The sequence below is a fragment of the Pinus tabuliformis genome, chromosome 1_2 (assembly GCF_031772625.1).
Source record: "Pinus tabuliformis cultivar Carrire ecotype Pingquan chromosome 1_2, CPIR1, whole genome shotgun sequence".
In the NCBI taxonomy this organism is placed as follows: Eukaryota; Viridiplantae; Streptophyta; class Pinopsida; order Pinales; family Pinaceae; genus Pinus; species Pinus tabuliformis.
Genome location: NC_142298.1, coordinates 838,786,256 through 838,803,373, shown reverse-complemented (window position 1 = coordinate 838,803,373; position 17,118 = coordinate 838,786,256). Strand labels below are relative to the sequence as shown.

The window sequence follows — 17,118 nt, the reverse complement described above, 5'->3', positions numbered from 1 at the left end:
CTTCACTTCAGTCGGGAATATGTTGAAGTTCGCAGGAAGCCGTGATGTAAGACAAAGGTGCACTACAATAGGGAACGCTTCAAAGTTCGCCGAAAAAGTAGAAACATGACTGTTAAAATGGAAAAGAGACATGTAAAGTTGCATTTAAGACGACAAACTGGCAGAATTTAAGGATAGATATGCATTTAATGATGAAATGTGGACAGAATGGGGACAAAATCAAATCTAATGATGAGGTTCAAAGGCCAGAATTTTTATAAATAATTGAATCCCACTCATATTAAGAACTTTTCTAAATCGAGAGATCACATGATTAATAGTGTGAAGAAGTTGTAGTAGATTTCGTTGTGTATGTCGTATGAGAAATCTTGGGAGGAAATTGTGCGGAATTTTCGTGATCAGGGATTGTCTAGAGTCATGGAAGTCATAGATATGTCTGTGCCAGTAGTTGAAATAGCCACAGTAGCATCACCCAAAGCAGCAGCACCGCTGCCACAAAAACAACGAACATCACCAAGGCAAAAGCAAACCAAGGGAGAAAGAACCAAGAAAAAGCAGGACAACAAGCTTGCCAAACCTGTGAAACCTCAAAAGAAACCTGAGCAGGTCAATATTGAAGAAGAAGTGGAGGAAGTATAGGTGGAGGAAGGTGGCACAATGTTCATCTTGCCTTTGCCCTCATACATCCTACCAAGGAATCAAAATTCTAAACCAGTAAAGGATTCCTAAGACGCGAAGTATGGGAAATTCACACCATTATTGTTGGAAGTTGTGTTGCTTTCAGGAGAGATTTTAGGGAAAATCTCGCAGCTCAAATTTACAGACTATGATTTTAATGGCCAAAAGAATTACCCTCAATTCACACCAGACTGGTACTTGTAGCAAGTTCACTACCCAGAGAGAGGAGTGATGAGATTGGAACCACAACGGTGGGCGAATGGGTTGGCGCAGTCAAGACTGCTCAATATGTTGAATGTGTCGCACTTCAGTAGAAGTTCAGCAAACACAGTGTGTGCGCACCAGTTATTGGTGTTAATACATGATGGACACCTGTGGATGGGGAATAATATCCCCATAGGCCAAATGTTGATATGTAATATCACTATATTACTTTACCAAGGGCGGAACCCCACGGAGGAGTTAGTGGGAAAGGATTAGGACCGCATTGTGGCGGATAATATGAAGAAGAGGTATGGGTTGATCAAAGTCAACAGGGGCTACTGTTGTGGGGAAAAGTATCCAACACGGAATGACCCTATCCCACTCTAAGGGTGATAGTTCCTTAGCAACAGCTGAAGCAAAGCTATCTAAAGTTACTTCTTTATGACATGCAAGAGATGAAAGGAAGAGATCCACTTACCGATGTCTTGCACAAATGGTCGATCCAATCTCCTCTATTTGCCGCTCGCTCCCAGCTCCAAGTCTTCTCACGGGCCCAGCTACACGAGATCCTGCGAACAAGACAAGAAAAGGAGACTACAAGAAGCATGCATTCATAATTGATTCAAGGATTAGCATAAATCAAATACGCAAGTAAGACAATACACCATTGAAACACATGCGGATAGAAGAACCTCAAATGCTTTATTAATATAAGGAAGTAAGGTTCAGGCGGTGATACAACCGTGAGAGGTCCAATCCAGCATCACCTTCCCGACGGAAAGAAATCTCCTCTTCACCTCCCTCAAGCAATCACCCAATACTCTCAACTGTAAACCAACAGCAATTCTTTGCACCAAATTCCGGCCTCCAGATCCCATGGGATGAGATCCTTATATAGAGTTTTGGAGTGAAGATAAGTCAGCTCGATGTGTGACTTGTTGTCCTCTTCAACTCCAGTTGTTCTTCAGTCCTTGAGTCCACTCGGAGTTTCTACCTTCCACTTGGAGTTTTAGAAGCTCTTAACTCATCATTAGGCGAATCTTTTGATCCAAGTGTCATTTTGGAAGCTTCCTGGGCACTGGCACATTGAGAAAAGATTCCTCCACATGTCAAAGTACGCCCAGCGCAGGTAGCCTTTGTTGCACTTGCTATGCAGCGCAGGTACACCATAGAGCTTTTGACATTCAGCGCAGATGCTTAGTGGAGCAGCTGCTTTGATCCAAAATTGACCTGTTTTTGAGTGTTTTTCAGTGGAGAACTGATCTGAAGTGTTGTGGTTTGCTGACCTTGTTCCTCTAGGGGTAGGAACAACATGTTTAGGGACTTTAGATCCCTTAGATTATCGACATTTCATGCTCTATGCTGTAAGGCACAAAAATGTCTATAACAGCTACGACATAAACTCGATCAGCGACCAAGAAATCTGCTTCTTTGTGCATATTTTGGCTTGAAATATCATGAGGAAGTGTCGTGCAAATGAAGTTCCTACATCGGTGGTGTCTTTAGCCTCGCAGTGCGCAAATGGATTCCAATATAACTGGGATGGATATTTATGCAAGGAATTCCTCGATGATTATCGTGAGGTCCAGGAGAAAGGTACATATTTCCATTATGCCTGGTTAATCTTGATCATTTCTATGTTGGCATTGAAGGATCTAGAGGATACGTAGTTTCCTCTGATAGAAGCAGATGTATGTGAGGCTGCGAGGTATGCTTTGTTGTGGCATACCACTCAACCATCGCTAGCACAGGAGAATAGGATATTTTTTAGATTATATCAAATGGATCTGTACATGTTAGTAAACCAATGTCTGTGCCTTTCACCGAGTTTTCACAAATAGTACAGCCCTGTGGCGAGGTTCAAGGCATATTTTCATAAATTGTACATACATGTGCGCATAGACATGAATAAGGAATGGCATGCATTTCCATATATGATCTTTGATTACATTCTCATCTATAGCATAACCTGGGACAAACATATTCAACATGTAGACCATATATTGCAATTGCTCCGCGATCACAAATTATTTGTCAAATTATCCAAGTGCTCTTTTGGCGTGGAAGAAGTCGAGTATTTGGGACACATTGTAGTCCATGAAGGAGTGAGGGTTGATACGGAAAATATTCAAGAAATGCAAGATTGGGCCCAACCAAAAACCTTGAAGAGTTTGAGGGGATTCTTGGGTCTCACTGACTACTATCGCAAATTTTTCTCCAATTATAGTCGCATTTCTAGACCCCTCACTAATCTTCTCAGGAAAAATTCATTTCTCTCAACTGATGTAGCTCAGCAGGCCTTCTTGGCTCTCAAAGAAGCCATGTGCTCCACTCTCGTATTGGCCCTACCAGACTTCACCAAATATTTTTTGATTGAATGTGATGCTTCCAGTACCAGTATTGGCATTGTATTAATGCAGGAAGGTAGACCATTGGATTTCACTAGCCAACAACTCAGTGGAAAAAATTTGGGTCATTCTACCTATGAGAAAGAAATGATGGCCATCTTACACGAAATAGACACCTAGAGGTCATACTTATTGAGGTGAAATTTCCAAATCCGCATGGACCATCAAAGCCTAAAATATTTTTTGGAGCAGCATCTATCATCACCACAACAAAATAAATGGCTTGCCAAAATGTTGGGATATGTTTATGAGATAATTTACAAGAAAGGGCATGACAATGTAGTAGTTGATGCTTTATCACACGAATTTGAGGATGAGAGCACCTTGTTATCACTCTCTCTACCCATCCCAAATTGGATTGAAGAGGACTACAAGGAATGGTTCTCCCACCCATCTCTTTCCCAACTCATTATTAATTTGGGAGAAGATCCTAATTCCTCAACTGACTACCCTTGGAAGGATGAGATTCTTTTCTACAAGGATCGAGTGTTTTTATCACTAGCATCCACCCTGAAAACCCACATCTTGGACGAGTTTCACTCATCTCCAATTGCAGGAAATTCAGGCTTTTAGGAGACTTATTCTCGCACACATCGTTCTTTCTTTTAGACTAGCATGAAAATCGAAATTCTTACTTTTGTAGTTGAATGCAATGTGTCCAAACGCAACAAAGGGGAGACAATTAATTTACCAAGAACCTTACAACAATTGCCACTCCTTGCCTTTGTCTGGATAGATGTTTCCATGGATTTCATCACTGGTCTCCCAAAGTCAAGAAACAAACCAGTTATCATGGTGGTTCTAGACAGACTTTTCTAAATATGCTCATTTTTTCACTCTACCACACCCATATACACCCACTTTGGTGGCTCAAGTTTTCTTGGACCAGATCTTCAAATTACATGGCATGCCAACTTCCATTGTTTCTGATCATGACCCCACTTTCACCAGCAAATTTTTGCAAGAACTTTCAATCTACAAGGCATGCAACTCCAACTACGTACCGCCTATCATCCCCAAACCAACGGTCAAACAGAAGCAGTCAACAAATGTTTGGAGACATATCTACGCTGATTCACTTCAGAAAAGAACCATCAATGGGTACAGTGGCTACCTTTAGCTGAATGGTGGTATAATACTAACTATCATGAAGCCACCAAGATGACCCCATATGAGCCAGTGTATGGCCAACTCCCACCTTCACCTATTTCTTATATCCCTAGATGTTCTAAAGTACAGGAATTTGATCAACTCCTAAATAACTTTGTCGCCATGATAGCTCATATCAAAGATAATCTACATCAAGCGTAGAACCGAATGAAGCAACAGGAAGACCAACATCATTCTGAGTGTGTATTTCAAGAAGGGGATTGGGTATTCTTGTAAATCCAACCATATAAGAAAACATCTCTCAAAGAAAAGGGCTGCCAAAAACTAGCACCAAAATTCTATAGACATTATCTGATACTTCAGCACATAGGATTCATTGCCTACAAACTAGCCTTGCCATCTACTTCAAAAATCCATCCAGTCTTCCATGTATCATGCCTCAAGAAAGTGGTGGGGAACAACTTCATAGTTCAAATAAGTCTACCTGAATTGGATGAGGAAGGATCACTTTGGCTCCGACCAAACAGATCCTTGATACTAGTGAAAGACCTCTTTGCGGCCGCACGATCAAGGAAGTCCTCATCAAGTGAAAAGATACCTCTCCTAAAGATGTGACCTGGGAACCAGCCACCATTCTTCAATAGTTTTTGCAGCTTCAACCTTGAGGATAAGGATGCTTTTGATGGGGGAGGGCATGTTAGGGTCCAACCCTAACCCATTTATTTATGTAATAAGCCCAATGGACCAAGTCAGAGTCATAGTTAGTTAGAGAATCAATAAAGCCCATATTAATAATTGTAAGTGGTTTACCCTCATTAAAGAAAAGGAGCCATAGTAGTTGTAAATAGGCCATAGTTAATAAATAAAGTGGTTAACACGTGCAATGCAAGGGACCACTAGTAGTTAGGGTTTTGGAGGTCATTTAGCTATAAATAGTCTTAGTCAGTGAGGGGAATATCATCGATTCTTATTCTAATTGAGCTCTTCTCTGTTGGAGGTTTCTCCCTCGGAGAGGAAAGTGAACATTGAATATGTTTCTGAATAATAAAATACTTTGCAGCTTTTCTCATTTCATGTGATATTTCTATGTTTTGGGCTATATTTCTTTGTATTTTTGGTATTATGGATTTCTCGCTGGTTAAGAGCATAACACAACATATTGGAGTTGGATTGTTGAAGGATTCTTCACTTATGGGAAACTTTTCGCTCCCTCCTCCTGTCCTTCCCGACAACTCATCTTTAGTTTATTATATCAACATGATATCATCTTCTATTGTCCTGGCTGATTCCTGGATTGTACCTGATGAAACTAGCATTCAAAGTGCTGGTGACCGAATGTCGTTTAGCCCGTTAAGCTAAATTATGAATCCATATATTCGACTTGTGTGGCTTCAACCTTTTCTTCGATTAATTACGTAGATCAATCACTAGATTATGACACATCTTCTAATCCCTTCTCTCACATATTCTCTATTGATGAGAGCATCATGGACAAACATCGCTATTGTTCCTCCTTACCAGATTACATAGAGTATAATCTCAGTGAGGTATATTTTCCTAATTTTCTCAAGCCCTTTACAAATTTCATCTCCATTCATGATGTCGACCCTAAAAATAACTTTCAAAAATTTCAAAGAGATCATACCTCTCAATATTTCAATTAAACAAGGAAAAGTCAAGAACTTATACATTGGAGAAACTTGTTCTCCATCTAAGATCGAGATTTATAGAGCCCTTTTTCATGAGTTTCGGGATATCTTTGCCTAGTCTTATGAATAAATTCCAGTCATCGACCCAAATATCATAGTGCACGAGATTAAGACGTATCCTGATGCCAAACCCATTTGGTAGCGCCTCCATCTGGTCCATCTGAAAAAGGATGTCGGGATTAAAGTTGAAGTTGAAAATATTCTTCGGGCTAGTTTCATATATCCCATTCCTTTAACTGATTAGGTATCAAATGTTGTCCCTGTCATGAAGAAGCAAGGCACAATCTGAGTATGTGTCGATTACCAGGTTGTGAATCATGTATGTCCAAAGGACAACTATTAGACCCCATTTATTGACAAAATTTTTAATTACTATGTTGGAAGCGAGATTTATTCATTCATGGATGGATTCTCAGGCTATAATCAAATCAACATTCTCCCATCATACCAACCTAAGACTGCATTTATTGTTCCCTGGGTAATTTTTCTTATCGAAAGCTCCCATTTGGTTTGAAGAACATTGGGGCCACATTTCAACATGCCATGGATTACGCTTTCCATGATATTAAACATGTTGTGCTAAACTATTTGGACAATCTCCCGGCTCACTCCAAACGTCAAGCTAATCGCCCGATGCACTTGAGGGCTATTTTCCTCCATTGTAGACATTTTGACATTCGACTTAACTAGCACAAATGTGTGTTCTATGTCATTTTTGTTCGACCCATGGGTTTTGTCATTTCAAAACAAGGAATTCGACTTGATCATTTGAAACTGCAGGCCATCATGTATTTACCTGCATCTTCTTCTCTAGTTCAGTTACAAAGACTCCAAGGAAAATCTAACTTCCTATGGATATTCGTTCCTAACTATGTCAAGATGACCAAAGGATTCACTCCCTTACTGAAAAAGGGGGTCCCCTTCCATTGGGACGACATTGCAAAAAAATCGTTTGATGCCCTAAAAGATGTACTAGTTCAAGCATCTCTTTTATATCCCCCTCACTATCAACGCAATTATTTCTTGTATCTTGTCGTTGAAATTTCTACTATAGAAATAGTATTGGTCCAAGAATACGATATAGGGACATAACTTCATATTTATTATCTGATCCAAAACCTTAATGATACTAATATCAGACATACTCACTTAGAAAAAGTTAACTTTGGCAGTCGTTCAAGCCATCCAAATATTTTTTCCATTACATCTTGCTTCAGAAAACTAGGGTCATTTCAGATTGCAACCCTATGACATACATATTATCATGTCAATTGTTGGGGAGCAAGTACTCTAAGTGGATTGTTATTCTCCAAGAGTTCGACCTAGAGTTCATCAAATCCAAGTCAAAGAAATCCCTAGCTTTCACCGAGCTAAAGTGTGATATCCCTTCCCTTGATTTGGAATATACATCTTAAGATTCCATCCCTGAATATTCATTGTTCCTGATTGCATCATCGAACCCATGGTATGGATATTTCCTGATTTATCTCTAGACCCAGACTTTCCTACCCAATGCCTCTCTCTCTAAGTAGCGACGTATTTGATATCAATCCCGAAATTACATTATTATTGGCAACATCCTTTACTATCATCGTATCGATATGATTCTACGAAGGTGCCTCACCCCAGAGGAGGCTGAGAAAGTCTTGAATGAATTCCCCTCTGGGGCATGTGGCAAACATCTATCTGGTTACGCCACCATGAAGAATATCTTACACGCTGGTTACTTTTGGCCTACTATATTTTGTGACTGCATTCTCGTCATCCAGAAGTGTCATGCATGCTAGATCTACAGTCGTAATATCTGTGCTCCGCCTACCCCATTGCATCCCATTATAGCTGTTGGTCCCTTTGCAAAATGGGGTATTGACTTTATGACATGTAACCCTCACTCGATCGGGGGTCATGGATATATCATTGTCGGTGTTGACTACTTTACTAAGTGGGTTGAGGTGATGCCTACATACCACGTTACAGGTGAAATAGCCGCATACTTTTTCTTCAATCACGTTATTTCTAGGTTTGGTGTCCCACAAGAAATAGTTACGGATCATAAAAAACATTTCCAGAATCATATGATGACCGAACTAACCGCTAAGCTGGGACTTTCACATGAAATTTCCACTCCCTACTATCCTCAGGCTAATGGACAGGTTGAGGCTATTAACAAAGTTCTTAATATTATGCTTCAACACATGGTAGGGGTCCACAAATCAGAATGGCACTTTCTTCTCTATGATGCCTTGTGGGCATACCGAACCTCAGTTAGGAATGCTACCAGATTCACACCCTTCCAGTTAGTCTATAGTCTGGAATCATTCCTCCCCATTGAATGTGAAATTCCATTGTTAAAACTAGTTATCAAACTTCTTCCTCCCACTTTCGTTGAGGAGGAGCGTCTTTTACATTTGACTCGTTCGGATGAGACTCCATGTGTTGTTTCCTTACCCATCGAAGCTCATAAAACACGCTTCAATGCGCAATATGAAAAGAGTTTCAAGCCTCATGTTTTCTCGGAAGGAGACCTGGTTCTCTTATATGACCAAGAGGTCGATAAGTTAGCTCCAGGAAAGTTCCAACCCATGTGGTTGGGTCCATACATTATCAAGCGATTCCTTGCAAAAGGGGCCTACGAGTTAGTAGACTTAGATGGAGTTCCACTAGTGCAACCTCGGAATGGGCTATACCTCAAAAAATACTATGCTTGATCCCATGCATAGTACACTATGTACATACTATCTATAGGTGTTTTAAGTGTGTTTTTCATAGTTTTCCACGGTTTCTGTTGATCTGTTTTACGTTTGGTTTGCAGATGTTGACCTCTCTCAAACCGTGTATTGGTTATGCCGATGGTACTAGTTGTAGTAATCAGAACCTATCTTCTGCAACATGGGCCATCTTTGCTCCAAATGGTGAGCTAGTGAGTATGCAAGGGATTTTCATTGGTAGCTCTACTAACAACATTGCTGAGTATAGTGTAGTGGTGGAGCCATTATTTGATGTTATTTCACATGGTATCTCCCATTTAGTCGTCAGGCTTGACTCACAACTCGTATTACTACAACTTGCGAATATATATTCATGGATAAATCCTTCCATCCTTCGAATGGTTTTCAGAGTGTGTCTTTTGGAAAGACATCTCGAGTTCATACGATATGAACATATTTCTAGGAATATTTACACATTAGCAGATGCCCTGGCTAATTACGTTTTAGATATACATTTGGAACGAATGTAAATAAGCTTCAATTCACCTCAGATCATATTGAAAGCATAATAGGAACTAGGAAACACTCAAAATATATGTATATATATTAAATTTGGTTTTACAAAAATTTGTGCCCCGAGACACATATGGCTACATCGCCCATATGAAAAACTACATGCAGAGATCTAAGTAGACAAAGCAATGGTGCTCATGATAGAATGACATTGCACGAGCTATCTTATGTTTTAATCATCCAATACGACTAGGCACTCCAATAGTGTATCATTGAAGTTGCATCAGGATATGATCAACCACGCTCTCATCAATCCTATGTGCCATTCCCTCCATGTGGCACTCTACCTCTAAAAGGACCTCAGCCACCTCAAGTTCCCATCGCACATCCCATACTACTGCAGTGACATGTACTGGTTCCACTACCTCCTCATGTGCTTGTCTCTTTGCTCAATGGAGATATAAATCACCCACTAGTCGAACTAATTCAACATCTACATGAAAACAACAATGGTTTAGTCTTGGAAAACATCAAAAAACACAAAATAACTATGAAACTTTCGAAAACTTAAATGGTCAAAATATTATACCTAAAGCATCTCATTGCTCACCCTTAGGCAGCACAAGCTCGAGATCATCACAAAAATTCATCCCTGTGTAAAGATAGTCATTAATCATGATGAATTGTCTATGCAACCACCCAAATAAGGTTGGTGAGAAGTTGATCGTCAATGGACCTGCATGTTGGGTCATATCATCTATCCACCTTCTCATCTATGGGGCCCTCGGATTGATAGGCTCGAGTATGATCTGTTGAGGCTGAGGTCATAGAAAATTGTAGGGGTGAATCTTAGCCCATGGGCGAAATTTAATGGGTTTCATATTTTGGAGGGGTGAATTTTTTAAATCACACCATTTTTCAATAGTTAGCCCAAATAATTATTATATTTTAGCCCATAAAAAATAGGGTGGATAAACATTCCAAGGTCGATTCGCCTGGGTTGCAGGTAGAATTTTCTTCTGATCACCCCGATTTCCAAATATGGGGATGGTTATGGGTTATTTCTCCCTCTACCATTCCTAGAAAATCAAGACTAGGTTGAATTCACCCTAGTTTTAGGGCAAGGTTTGCAATTTTATTCGCGTAAGGTTTCTAGTTGCATTTTCCCTACATTTCAAGGGTTTTCACTATGTAGTTTGAATCTTGATTCACGTGTAAGATACGAGTTTGACAATTTGTTTTGAAGGTTGTGAGTATAGGGTGGGGTGCAAGCGGTCTCTAATGGTTTAAATTTTAATGGGCTAGGTCCATGATTTTAGGCTGGCATAGCATCTTGCCCTGGGAATAATTAGATAGAGAAATTGATGGCCAGATCCCATTACCACTTCATCATGAAAAACAGATGGAAGACCATCTCAGAGACTTGGTTTGGCCCAAGAAAGGGCCATCTAAATTATAAAGAACAAACCATGCATATAATGCCTCCAATGTTATGTTATATTCGCATATGCAGATAGGAGCTCAATGTTTGAAAAGGAGTTTTGTTTTCATTAAATACTCTCTGGTCCACACATTTTCCTAATAAGTGCAAGGGTTTGGTAACATTTTCAAGTAAATATCACCATTTTCTCTTTGCAATGTTGGTAAACTTTGTCGAGTTTTTTGCTATTTAAAGTTCTAATGAATTTTTGGCTTCAAGGTGCTCCATATTTGGTCTTGAAGATGAATTTGGATGTTTAAATTTGTTTTTTGGTGAGTCTATAAGATATTGGGTGTTAAATTTGATAATTCCCATGTTTAGAAATAAATTATCCTCTATTTGAGAACTTCAACCATAAGTAAGTTGTTTTTCCTGATCAAATCTTGTTGTTCTAACTCAGATATTATGGATTTGAATGTCTTGCATCCCTATGATATTGAGAATTTCAAGCATCAGGAGAGTTTTACAACTTTTTGTTTTTTCCTTCTCTATTTAACAATGTTTTTGGCTTCACATTTTGCATTTAACTGTTGAAAATATATCTTTGCATATATCATTATGAATTTAAGCATTCTTTAAATCAATGAGGTTCAAGCATTTCAGTGGTCAAATTTGTGAGAAAGTACTAAGCATTTCAGAGTTTCTGTGTAATTTAATTCATTTTTCTTCGCATCTAACATTGAACTGTAAAAAATATGTATGTACATATAAGCTTCTTCTAAAGATAGTTGTTTTTAAATTTTTAATATCTTTTTAAATTAATGAGGGCTAGGCATGACATTCCTCAATTTCCTAATCTTTTGCTTCAAAAAAAAGGTTATTTTCGATTTTACATATTAGATCTCGGTTTTTTTTTTAGTAGTTTGTTGAATTAAAGGTTTTTTCCCTGCGCTATCCTGCTCTTGGTGTTTGAATAGCCCTTGTTTTCCTTATATTTATAGGAATTTCGGTTGTAAGTGATCTCGACTCATTACGACCTTTTGGATTATAAGGCATGTGTCAATCATTTTCAAAACAAAATACTTTGTTGAAGGATTTGGCCTTTCAAGCATAGGATACATGTTACTATTTTAATTTTTTTTGAAATGTGATTTTTTTAGCTTGGGAGGATTTAAATATGGGTTTAAAAAATCTATGTAAGCGCGGGTGTTCATTATGTTAGTATTTTGTTAATTTGTGGATTGTGCACACACCTAATCAAGGGTTGTGCAATGGACCTCATATGGACGAGTGGGATTAATTTTAAGATTTTTATGTGTATATATAAAAAAAATTAATGAACATTTGAATTTTTTTATAGTAAGCCTCTTTTACTGATGTATAGACTTTCCAGTCGTTAGGATACCATTGGATGGTCAAAAACATATAAAACATAATTATTCTAATGAAATTTCAACTCTTTTTTTTGTTCTCAACTCCATATGTAGGCAAATCATTGAATCATGGAATGAGATGTTAATACCCTGTAAACTAATTGATGTATCAGACATTCTCTTTTAGGTGAATCCTCTGTGATAGGGTTTTTTAAATGATAATGTCCCTTAGTAAGTAAAATTATACCGAACGAATTATTATTTTGGATATTATAAATCAGGACACTTCGGAGTATCTGTCAGGGTTTTAAGCATCTTAACCATCTAAAGCTTTTGTACTCACCATTGAGGGTTTTATCTTCTTAATCGATGCAGTGTGATATTAGATTTTTTATAATAAAAGGGTTAGTTTACATATTTCATGTTGGTCTTGAAGGTTTTTAGGTTCAGTATATGTAGCTTAACTTGTCAAATATTGTTATACCATCAAATATTCTATTGGTAAGAAATCTATCTTGTATTGGTGAAATTGTAGGGCTTTATTTTCCAATAGAAAAACTTGGCTTCGGATTAACCATGAATAATAGGTGTTCTAGAAGCACAAGTTGCATTACACTCCTTTCTGTGTCATAAATATAAGGGCTTGATTTGTCTAAGCTTACATCCCAAGCTACGGTAAAGTACACCAAAAGCTTAGAGATGTCTGAATTTCAATGCATGGTTGCCTCAGTTAAACCTTTAGCTATTTGTTTTTAGTCTTCACATCCATGCTTTGGTGTCAAACATCCCTTGATGCCAACACAAATATGCTACAGTAGATCAACTTCTATGTTTTTTGTTAGGAAGAAACAAAATAGAGAATATAGTTCCCTTCTCAAACATCCGAAGATTAAAGCATTGGATGTTGCTCGGCCTTTTGGTAATGAATCCAAGGAAAGTGAAAACTTTGAAACTAAAAATCATTTGAAGATTGGTATAGTTGGATTTGGTAATTATGGGAAATTAAAAAACTGTGGTCAATCAAGGTCATATAGTATTGCTCATTCTATAACAGATCATTGGGACAAGTATAAACTTTGAAAAATAGAACAACAATAGATTGACGAGACCAAGAATAATGACCAACTTAGCAACTCATTGATACATAGTTGTAAACAAACACTTCAGTGTTCCACTTGAATGGAAATACTTTCCATTCTATTGGCCTCCTAGCATCAGAGGTAGGCCTCCATGAATTCACTATAATGCATTTAGCTTCGGGTGCTCTCTACCCACCAGTTACTATAATCTCATTACCACAGACCTTGAACTCTAGACCCCAACCATTCATTGAATCTTCCCTCACCAAAAACCTACCCACAACACTGCATTTGTTATTCTCATTGTTATATTTCTTAACTTCATTTCTAGAATACTTTCTCTGCATATAGTTGATTATTGAATACAACTAATGGGGGAGAAAGAGTCGCTTTGTTCCCTCCAGGGAACATGTCATGTATCCTTCTCCAAGTCCTTTTTTGAAGATTATACTCCTCTCCACATGTCAGGGAAATTGTGGGGGTTGGCATGCCTCCTATGACATAAAAGTTTTCGTCCATGAAAAAACCTTAATAGAGTTTTTGTGGAGAATGCATGTCAGGCAGAGTTTCCCAAGTACCTTTCTCAAAATTGTAAAGCTTGGCAGACTTGAGCACAATGCCATTCTAATCACATCCTCTCGCAACTATGGATATCTCCCCATAGTTGCTTGAACTGAATAAACAACGAGGTCTAGACATCCATTTGTAGATTCAGTGCTAATTATGTAGGATTCATGTATGTAATTGATGTGCTTAATTTCTTTTGTGATTATGGAGTTCTTGGACCTATGGATTTATATAAGCGTAGATCTCCATTTAGTTTAAACACCATGGGTATGTTATTTTATGATATTAGCTTAGATTATGTTATTGTCATAAAGATGAGATTTTATGAATTAGCTTAGTTTATGTAGCGGATTTTGGTTAAAGGAAATCATTATAGGAAATTTTTTCCCTCAAATTACTATAACATTTATACCATTCTAATATGTTATTTGACAAACATCAAAAACTAAAGAAGATGAGATATACCCTCAAAAAATCATAAACCAATAGTTTTATGACTCTTTTACAAATCTTGAGCAGATCTGAGGGGTGACTTCAAGCTCAAGAGAAAGTTGTCCAGACCAGAAATGCTTAAATTTTATACTTAGTGAGTTTAAAACAACTCAAAATCCAAATAATGTAGTGTTATCTGAATTTCAAGCATCAATAGAAAGGAATCTACAAATTTCAAAAATGAGCATCAATCCTACTGAGGAAGTCGTTGGGAAAATTTATTAGATAAATTTGTGTTGTCTTTTTTCTATACTGCCATTTTCTTTTTATCTACAGATATCACTGGAATTCATACACTTTTCCCCATTAGCCACAACACTAATGCAAAGGGAAAATAGTATTTCTTCCTAGATGTCTGTCTGGCTTGGGAATTTACTTGTTGCAACAAAGCTAAGTTACTTTGTCCATTGAAATAAATTATTAGTTTTTCCATTGTTCACAACTGAAGTAGTATGGTTACCTAACCAAAGTCCTACTATATTTATAAAAAAAACAAACAAACAAACAAACTTTTATTTTAAATTATTTGTTTTCATCCACTTCTTTAACAAAAGTTACCTCCTATCCCACAAAGTCCAGATTGTCCATATTTCTATTGGCAGGCTCACCAACATAAGCATCCTTCTGAATGAGGAATTCTTGCAAGTTCTTTTTCTTTAAGGTTCTTTGATGTTTTTTCACTTGTGGGATTTCCATACTTATCTTTGTATCACTATATGGAAAATCTCTATGAGATGAAGCCAAATGATCATAACCAAAATTGTACTCATCCTCTTCTTCTATATTGATTTCGTTTGGGTTCTGATTCAATGTGCATATTTACACATTGCAAGCCTTTTTGTTGCATAATGAAGATTCCACCTTTTTTTTGTTTAGTGCTTTTGTTTTTGTTGGTTCCTTTTTTAAGTTTTGTCTGGGATTAGGTCCCAACACCGGATGGGATTAGATTCTTTTGTGTCCATTATGAAGATAAATATCAAGATCATATCTTTGATATCTATTTAGACGCGTACTAGCGGGTGTTGGTCTATATTATCTTAAGCCTTTCATTGAACTGAAGCCCTTTATAACCTTTGTACTTTGAGAAGAAAGAGGAACAATAAAATATGTTCGTAGATTTCCATTGTAAACACTTGTACATGGTAATCCCTTCTCTTTTTCTTTAAGGAAGGGTGTACCCTGGAAGAGATATTTTGTTCTCAAAATAGAGGATTCCAAAGAAGCATCATTTCCTTTTCCAGGGCTTGTCCAAGAAGGGATAGAAATTCCAGAGAGCCCATTTGATATAAGATGCATAGAAGGAATGAACTTTGGAACAAGAGATATAGTTTTAGTTGAACTTATGATTTGTTCATGCATATGTGTGCTACCTTCAATGGGTTCTGAACCTCTAAACATTCTTTTATTGCCACTAAATGTTCCATTTTGATTCATCTCCATTGACCCAGATGAGGCATAGGTTGTTGGATGAAACCAACTAACATGCTTTTGTCAAGAGACTTGGGTTAAATTAGAGAAATTTATGTTGTCTCTATTCTCTGCTGCCATGTTCTTTGTATCTTCATGTCACTAGAATTGATACGCTTTGCTCCCTTAGCCGCAACACTAGTGCAAAGGGAAAACAATATTTCTTCTCAGATGTCTACCTAGCTTGGGCATTCACCTACTGCAACAAAGTTGAGCTACTTTATCCATTGTTCACAACTGAAGTAATATGGTTACCTAACCAAAGTTGTGTTATATTTTTGAAAACAAAACATTTATTTTAAAGTATTGTTTCCATCCATTTATTTAACATAAGTTACCTCATGTCCCATAGAGTCTAGATTCTATTTAATCATATTTTGAATTGTACTCATACATACTTGTGAATCCATGCACCAGGTAACCCACTTCTAAGAGTAGTTGGAACATTGGATAATAAGTGGAATTTTAGTCTGGAACCGTGTCTAGCATTGAACAGTAACTTCATGATTGTGTATTTCTATGAGTTACTATTATGTTTAGGAACAAAAATTATCTAGTGAAGTCTTGCTTAATATTCTTCATGTCCTATTCTTCACACTCACATATGAAATATAACTTTCATAGATGAGATCATGAATATGCAAAAATTCAAGGAACTAGAAAAAAATGTTATTGTACATGGAATGTATTGGATAATATATACATTGAAGACAAATTGTAGATGAAAATCTTATTCTAGCGTACTTTGTTGAAACCCCTAGTTTTTAGAGTTGCATTGAAATGGAAGTAAATGTGGAAAAAGAAAAAAATGAGGCAATCTCTTCATTTCTTCAATCCATTGCAATACTTTCAGTGCCACTTGGAATTGTTGAAATTTCAGTTTCTATATGAAAAAAATTATCATAAACTTCAATATAGAAAAACCAATCACCTCCCGTATAATTTTCAGCGCTTAGAAAATAGTAATTGACTATGCTACAATAGAAACATAACATGGGATTTTTTGCCTCTTTGTTCAATGATAACTAGAAAGTTGAAATAATGCCAATTTAAGGACACTTGTATCCAAGCAACCATGCAAGTTACAGATCAATTTCCTCTATCCATTCCAGAACATCTTTCCTACCATTGTTTGAAAACTTCCATTCTCAAGTGCATGAAGATCTTATCTTCTGTGTGAAAAAATCCATTCTTAAGTGCATGAAGATCTTATCTTCTATGGCTATGGGGGCAGGGAAGGGAAGGTGGGAAGCATTTTTCATCTATTAGATTTCATGAATTGTAACCATATAAAGCATATCACATGTCTTCATATTCTAAAGTACATGGATAAAATAAGTAGACTTACCATTGGTGTATTCAAATACAAATGTCCATTGACAAATTAAAA

The 17,118-nt window shown here is 37.3% G+C and overlaps 1 pseudogene; it reads left to right on the top strand.

The window, feature by feature from the left end:
• Window positions 1-351: 351 nt before the first annotated feature.
• LOC149208545 (magnesium-protoporphyrin IX monomethyl ester [oxidative] cyclase, chloroplastic-like) overlaps window positions 352-17,118 on the top strand; it is a 31,270-nt pseudogene continuing 14,503 nt past the window's right edge.